Here is an 8,495-nt window from a genome sequence, read left to right as displayed (position 1 = left end):
TTCAGACCTTACTCACTTCCCTAATCTTTTACATTAAATCAATGATCATAGAATTGTTGATGAATAATTGATTGTTTTAGCAAGCTGAATGAATGTGATGGCCATTTTGACTATTTTAACCCTCAACCCATATGGACTGGGATCTTTTTAACAGGGCATCCCAACTTAAAGGGGACCTGTCATGCAAAATGCACTTTTTGATGTCTTTTATACATAAAGATGTGTCCCCGGTGCGTCAGGGAACTCACGCAGCGTGAGAAAATAAAACCCTCTCTCTTTTCCTCCGTACCCAAATCTCTAAAATACAACGGAGCTGATCCAGATTTGCGTCCGATATGACGTCATATCGGAAATGTAGGCTGGCTTTACACCCACGGCCATATCAGAAACGTTGCTATCGGAAATAATGCCCGAGTGTTTTGGACGTAATATGGTCGGTGTTTACATTAGCATTGCTAACACTCAGAGCTAACCTGTACTGGAGAGCATGTTTGTGAAGAAGCAGGAAATAAAAAGGAACTCACCTTGTGGTATAACCGGCAAGAGAGAAAGCCTTTGAGCTCCAAACTGTTTCAGATCGTTGATAATCCATGAGATGGCGTTTCATCACCGCAGTATTTAGTTTAGACAGTAGCTGCCGGGTCCCTCATGAGCTCAGCCCCCTCCTTTTTTTTTTGTTATCAATTTTTTTTTTAAAGCTTTAAACCCAAAATCAGCATTTTTGAAACAGGAAGTGAAATAGAGGGATATGAGGCAATGGGTGATCTGTTTGGTATTTTGAGCAAAACACTTCATTGACAGTGTTTCTGCTCTTTTTAGGTCACAATTGGGAGAAAACACTCGAGATCCTTCAGCAAATGTTCAGTAAACATCGACTCGTGCTGCAGATCAGACAAGCAGTGAGTGTGTTCATGTCAATCAATCAATCAATCAATCAATCAATCAATCAATCAATCAATCAATCAATCAATCAGTCAATCAATCAATCAGTCAACCAATCAATCCATCAATCAATCAATCAATCAATTAATCAATCAATCAATCAATCAATGTTTATTTACATAGCCCAATATCACAAATGTTACATTTGTCCCAGTGGTCTTCACAGTGTGTACAGAATATCAGTATGACAATACGACACCCTCTGTCCTTAGACCCTCACATCGTACAAGTAAACACTTCCGAAGAAAACCCACAGTTTAAAGGGAACATGGGAGAAACCTCAGGGAGAGCAACAGAGGAGGGATCCCTCTCCCAGGACGGACAGACGTGCAATAGATGCCGTGTGTAAATTGAAAAGATAATACATTTGCAACATAGGTATCCAAATGTTTGGAAATGCATGTGTGTATAATAGGAAGTTGAATCCACGAGGATATCCATCCAGGACCGATGATCCAGGACCACAGCCACGATTCGCGATCCAGGGTACACAGGTATAGACAGAGAGAAGGAAGAAGTAAGATGTCCCCCGACAAACTGAGCCTATATCAGCAAAACTAGGGGCTGAATCTAATCAGCCCTAACTATAAGCTTTATCAAAAAGGAAGGTCTTAAGCGCACTCTTAAAAACGGATAGGGTGCCTGCCGCCCAAACACAAACTGGAAGCTGAATCCACAAATGTGGAGCTTGATAAGAAAAGGCTCTGGCTCCCATTGTACTTTTAGAGACTCTAGGAACATCCAACAACCCTGCATTCTTGGAACGCAATGCCCTGTTCATGCAATCATTTTGCAATTCCCAGGCTTTACAGATAACGTTCTGCACAGAGGGAACTCCAGGTGGCAAAATGGAATGTATTCATTCATTTCACATCACATTTGTAGCCATCTGGCCCTTCAATATGGCCGTCCAACAGACAGAGACTCAGGCCTCTGCGCCAGTCCCTCTGTCTGACTGGAGGCCGGCTGTTATTTTTGCATAATAGGTTACCTTTAATTATAATGTGAAAGGTGTCTCTCAAAGTGAGAAACTAACAGAGAGGTATCTCCAGCCCCCCTCAGATCAGAACTAAAATGACTTTAATAACAATAGTATTAACCGCTTGTTTGGCCGCATTTAATTAATGTAGTTTATTAGTTAAAAAAAAAAATCTTTGAACTTTCTTGACAAGAGTAAGCCTCGATCCAGAAGCAATTGGATATGAACGTGGGTAGGCTACTAGCTTAGCTTAAATAAACTACAAGAGATTAGATCAGTTTAATGTAGATGCCTCTATATTACCAAATGATATATGTCCCATTCAATGCACCATCTGATAAACAGAAGTGCATGAGAGATGTACATTAGCCGGTAAAGGAAGCAGGGGGAGCATTTTATAATGGAAATATTGTAATGGGGAATTTAATTTCTGCGTTCCATTTTGTGGTTATGGCCGATTTGACTGTTGAAACTTTTTCTGAAAAAGTTGTTGCATGACGTTACTCCTAACAGGAGTTTTAGAGGGCTGGTGTTTTGTGTATTTAGTTTTTGTAAAGAGCCAGGCTGCTGCCCTGCTTCCAGAAGACACACTTTATTAATCCACCAGGGGAAATTGAGTTAACCCCTGTGTGGTGTTCGGGTCAAATTGACCCGATTTCCATTTTCAATTAATAAAAAAAAATATAAGGATATTTTCGTTCAATCTGAAACTCAATGGCCGGGGCTTATTTATTGTGAAGGACATGTGGAATTGTTTTTATTTGTTTCCACTTATGAACAAATGCCCACCCGCATGTATGTCCTTCATAAGAGGTTCGGGTCAATCTGACCCGGATACAATACCAGGACAGACAGACAGAGAAAAATACACAAAAGACACACACACACACACACACACACACACACACACACACACACACACACACACACACACACACACACACACACACACACACACACACACACACACACACACACACACACACACACACACACACACACACACACACACACACACACACACACACACACACACACACACACACACAATTGTATGCATAGAGAAGCTGTTTGATCCTGTTTTCCCTTGATCTTTACCCTTTGTAGTGTGTTCACAAAACTATCCTAGAACATTATAAACATTTTAGATCTTCCAGAAATGTATAAACATTTTACATTTTCTCGCACTGTCCCCCTCGCACCTGTATGCCGGAGGAGGGACTAAACAGAGACATAACCTCACATTACAGTGTAGTGCAGAACTACAATTATCTACCAGCAAAATGGCCAAAAGATATTCTGCTCAGAGCCTTGGAGCTAATGATGGATGAGAGTGAGTGGAATGCATTAGAAGAACACGGTGAAGTGGGACAGGAAGACATTTCTGAAGATGAGGATAATGTGGAGGTAAACTCAGAATTTGACTTGACTCATACCCAGCTGCTGGAAGACCCCCACAGTCAGCTGCTGGAAGACCCCCACAGCCAGCTGTGAGGTCTGTGGACCCTCAAAGGACTCCAAGACACAGACTACATGCAGCATCTGCAACAAGTACATCTGTGCTATACACACGAAGAAGTTCTGCACATCATGTGTTTCCTAAACGGACTTGCCCATTGACTCACAGGATGTTCTGCAGCGTCACTTCATCAATATCTTTTTCGGATATACTGTATTTTATGAATAGTGACTGTTAATTGTTTTTATTTGCTTTGTGTTTATATCTGTTCTATGTAATTTATATGGATGTTTAATTCTCTCTATATTTCACAGCCAAATACTTTTGGATGTGGTTCTTGTGTTCCAATTGCTGCTAAATTGCTTTATTTCCTTCAGGGCTTTGATTATTATATGACAGATTAAAAATAATAAACATTAATGAAAACATTTTTCATTTACATTAGTCCTAGAAAAGCATGAGCAAAATGTAAACTTAGTTTTTATTACAGTGTATTTTTTTGTAACATAAATTACATTTTTATCACAAAAAACGATGGACACTTCCATTGTTAAATTTGATCTAGCAAAGAGTATCTTCAAAAACTAATCATATATTTCATTTATATTGTTGGGGAATGAGTTAAAGACAATATATAAGGAATTGTGCATGTTGAATTTAGTTCTGTATTTTTTTTAAACCCTGAAATATGTCCCGTGTCAATTTGACCCGAACATTACCAAAGGGTGCGAAATGTGAACATAACACAGGGGTTAAAAGCTAAACTAATCTAATAATAGAGTGGTATTGATTTTCCAACCTCTCTTCTGGCAAGCCAGCCAAAAAGGCCACATTGATTTCATATCTTAAGGTTACACATATCCAACTCAACTCTGAAAAAGAGACAAAATGTGTATCTTTTATCCGTCAAAGTCCATTGTTCAAGGTCATTTCCCCTACATTTAACAGATCTACTACTATTTTCAACCATTACACAACCTACTCATATAAATATATTTCCTATCTTATACATTCCATATGTTATAAAAGCAGCATCAGCTGATCTCCCTAATCGTACAATTATTACTATATAGTATACTTGTAAGCAGAGATATTGGGAACATAACTCATGGGTTTCGAATGAGTCGCATTCAATGGTTTCAATGACTTTAAACCTGGATGCTCAACCTTCAGGCTGCTGTTGAGCTAAACTGTTCTTTATGTCGGTTTATCCAGCAGCTCAGACCACTGAGAGTTTTAGCTCCCAGCGCATATTCCCTGACCTTAGTCCGCAGTCCATAGAGGCCTTTCTAGTGAAATGCGACGCTGGACAAAGGCCAATGAAAAAAGAGATGTCAGCAAATCCAAGTTTTTTTCTTTCACTCATGTGATCTCTCCTGAACTTCCTTCGCACTCGTCACAGCGGGGTGATTCAACCTCCAGTCATATGTTATAGAACATTTGAAGGCTTTGAGATTGCATAATGAAATTGAGCAAGGGGGAACATTCTTGGTGATTATTGGAGCAGATAATACAGAAGCACAGGAAATTAGAAAACAATTGTTTAGGCTTTAGACAACGGTAAAGTTACACTACAATGAGTAGAACAGCTGTATGCGCTGGTATATTCCGCTGTTAACACCTTTAATTCATTTATTATTTTAAGTATCCTTCTGTTTCTTCCCTGCGGTTAACAGGAACTCCCTTGTTAGCACACATCTCACAGCCCTTCTTTGCACTTTTTAACGTCTGCACAAAACAAATGATGACCTCTTTTAATGTATATTATTTATATATAGATGGATAGAAGGGCAAACATGTTATAGTAGATAACATGTATTTCAAAGTGTTGAGTAGCATAAAACACTACAGTACAACTCTCAAGTACACTACTTCAATCCAATTTTACAACACTTGTTTCATGGGCTTTCCTGTTGTTTGTGACGATCTTGAAATGCACACTGATCCTCCACCATTGTCTGTGTGTGTTTGTTGTGCTCAACACATCATGTGAGTGTTGCTCAGTTCACTTGAGTGAGGAGTGCAAAAAGCCTGACAGATGTGTGTGTGTGTGCGCGCGCGCGCGCGTGTGTGTATGTGTGTGTGTGTGTGTGTGTGTGTGTGTGTGTGTGTGTGTGTGTGTGTGTGTGTGTGTGTGTGTGTGTGTGTGTGTGTGTGTCAGTGAAGCCTGACTCTCAAACAAAGCTCACATTCAGCGGAGTGTGTGTCCGTCCTGACACTTCACTGCTGGTTTCTTCCCTGAAGGAGTCAAATGGCTCAATAGTCTTTTAAGGTGCGGCACAACAAGCACTAACAGTTTATGTGAGGTGAAGCGAATCCCTGGTTCGGCTCACACTTTACTGCACATGTTTGTCTAACTTTCTCTGGCAGGTATAGTCTCCTGAAGCCCCCTGCCCTCTGGTCCTTGTTGTTATGGTAGCTCGGCGAGGAATGTGTTCATGTTCGTGGATTAATATTTGTTCACGAGGTGTGGTGGCAAACCTTTTACATCTGGAGAATGTAAAGTATGACTTCTTGAAACAAAAAGGTTCACTCTCAGAAGCTCCCTTTTCTCCACCCCAAAACTGTACAACACCACCTGTGATGATATGCTACCCCAACAAACTGAGATGTTACAGAATAACAATGACAGGGAAAGCTCAAATGAAGCCTCTCTGCAGCTCAGATGGTGAGAAGCTTCCCTCTAGTGGTGTGTTTGAGTGATGACAACCTATGTCAAACATTTCATTTGGGACTACAATCCATCATAAAATACAAAAATGAAGGCCAGCGCATACAAATATGTATTGTTTATGTATTCTTCTGTATGTATTAAATAGAGACACAGAGTCTAGAAGGGATTAGAAGTGAGTGAATACAAAAAATGAATGAATGACCTGAACGTGTCACCTGCGTATTTTCCCTGAAAGTGTTATACTTCAAAATAAAAGCTGGGACATTTCATTTTTTTATTTTCTTTACCAGCGACAGATGGGAACAAAAAGCATTATTTGGTGTTATCTTATAAAGTAAATACATTGACTTGAAATGACTTAAATTATCTGCAAATTATCTACTTTTTAAGCTATTAGGCCAAATTGTAATTGTTACATTTTAAAAGTCATATTTAGCATAATTTGTTTTCAAATATCATCAGCCACATACCATGAGCATGATGTAGTTTGTTATTAGCATCAGTATTAGTGGTGTCATTTAGGATCATGTGAACAATCTGTTCTTCCCCCTGAGCCCCGCTGACTCACTTTCTATATAGGCCTACGACGAATCATGATCTCCACTTGAAGATTACCAGCTTTATACATCAGGATCAGCTTCTGAGTTGTCTGTGTAAAAAGAACATAGGTGCAATATAAAGCAACCTGTTAGTGCAGTTATCACATAAACAACTTGACCTTTGATAACAGAAACAACAGCTTTACTAAAATCAGTCTATTTAACAGTTTAGCAGTCAATTGAATCGGAACAAATATTTGGCAAGAAAGGTAGGAAGGGCGATATCATAGCAATGTTAGATAAAACATTTCATCCTTCGAATTACATTTTAAAGAAATACTAGCATTCTAGACATTTGCTCTGTTAGATGTGGGATCGATAACTGTTGGATAGTTTGAGGCTCCAGCCTGCAGTTTAGCTTATCATAAACAATGCAACATGTGGGTTTGGATTTAGGGTTATGGTATTATCCAAACTGCATTGACGGTCTAGCCCTCTTTGTGCTAAGCTAAACAGCGTCATCATTTAAAAATAAATTAGCATATTTGCCAATACAACTATGCAATTTCTGATTGGTTTGAATGCTTTTGACGCATTACCTTTTCTAACATCTTATGAAACAATGATTCAATCATGTTAAGGCTATCAGGGAAAGAGTTTGTCATTTTTTAAAATGACAAACCGAAAACCCACTAATGCAGCAATCTCCGTCTGGTTCTCCACAGAGGGTCAACACCAACACCTGGTGTGACTCACACTTGGTGTGTGCGTGCGTGTGTGTGTGTGTGTGTGTGTGTGTGTGTGTGTGTGTGTGTGTGTGTGTGTGTGTGCGTGTGACTCATGCAGAGCTCTCGTCATACGTCACACACACACAGGTGTCTCTCCACCATTCACAGTACTGCTGCACTCCCCCAACCTCCCAGACAAGCAGCAGAGCCCGGGAGGTTAAAATGTGTTTAATGGAGGGAATCACTTTAGAGGATTAACGCTGTCATCCGTCTGGATTATAGGGAGAGTTTACCTTCCCATGTGTCACCTTCAAATGAATGAGACACTTTGCCTTTACATGCTGCAGGCCTCACTGTCGCTCTCTGTGGTTATTCATTCATTAATTCGGATTATAAGCATGACACTATGACCCAGAACAAAAGCAGCATTGCTGTGCTTGTGCTAGCTTCTTCCATACTTAGTGTAAGTACTGTCTGAACTATAAGGTGCTTCTTTCTTTAATATTTTAATATTTGTTTGTTTAATATTTTACTTTCATGTAATTTGGTAATACTATGACACCCTCATTAGGCATTAAAATCAGCCTATAGCTATACAATTATAGTTTCTAAAATGGCTTTTCAACAATAGTTATACCAAATTAGACACATGCATTTCCAAACATTTGGTCTACCTATGTTGTAAAATGTATTATCTCTTCGATGTACACATGGCATCTATTGCACGTCTGTCCGTCCTGGGAGAGGGATCCCTCCTCTGTTGCTCTCCCTGAGGTTTCTCCCATGTTCCCTTTAAACTGTGGGTTTTCTCTGGAAGTGTTTCCTTGTACGATGTGAGGGTCTAAGGACAGAGGGTCTAAGGACAGAGGGTGTGTATTGTCATACTGATATTCTGTACAAACTGTGAAGTCCACTGAGACAAATGTAACATTTGTGATATTGGGCTATATAAATAAACATTGATTGATGATTGATAAAGCATTACAAAAAAAAACCCAATAAGGTCACGTATCATAAAACTTCATAATTGCTGCTCATTAAGTTGTATTCATCCTTGCAAGAATAATAATATATTATAAATGGCATAGCGCTTTTATATTATCGTTTTTATAATGAATTGTAACTGGATTATGAGTCTTTTTAAATGTTCATTATTTGCTTTAGGTAACATGCA

Source organism: Pseudochaenichthys georgianus, chromosome 24 (assembly GCF_902827115.2).
Source record: "Pseudochaenichthys georgianus chromosome 24, fPseGeo1.2, whole genome shotgun sequence".
Taxonomy (NCBI): domain Eukaryota; kingdom Metazoa; phylum Chordata; class Actinopteri; order Perciformes; family Channichthyidae; genus Pseudochaenichthys; species Pseudochaenichthys georgianus.
The sequence above is the reverse complement of the archived record's forward strand: the minus strand, read 5'-3'. Positions refer to the sequence as shown.